Below are 507 nucleotides of genomic sequence, written 5' to 3' on the forward strand. Positions count from 1 at the left end.
CGCTAAGCGATACCTTGCCGCCGGCTGTCTGTTTTTATTGTCTCTGCTGTTTGTTTGTCTCTTTATAATTCTAGAAAGTCCTAAAATGGGACAACAACTAACTACCCCTTTGAGTCTGACCTTAGATCACTGGAAAGAAGTCAAGAGCCGAGCCCACAACCAATCAGTGGAAATCAAGAAGAATCGATGGATAACCTTTTGTTCCTCTGAGTGGCCCACGTTTAATGTCGGTTGGCCTTGGGATGGGACTTTTGATTCTGATGTTATTTTGCAGGTTAAAGCTAAGATCTTCTCTCCTGGATCAATGGGACATCCAGACCAGGTGGCCTATATAGTCACTTGGGAAAACCTCTCCCTTGAACCTCCATCTTGGTTGACACCCTTTCTCAATCCTGCACGAAGAACTCCCCTCCCTTCTGCCCCTCCCTCGGACCCTTCGACCACCTCCTTGTATCCTGTAGTAGTAAAGCAAAAGCCAGTTTTACCCCCTGATGAGAGTGTTCCTGC

Source organism: Nannospalax galili, unplaced genomic scaffold (assembly GCF_000622305.1).
Source record: "Nannospalax galili isolate Female #2095 unplaced genomic scaffold, S.galili_v1.0 scaffold485, whole genome shotgun sequence".
Lineage (NCBI taxonomy): Eukaryota > Metazoa > Chordata > Mammalia > Rodentia > Spalacidae > Nannospalax > Nannospalax galili.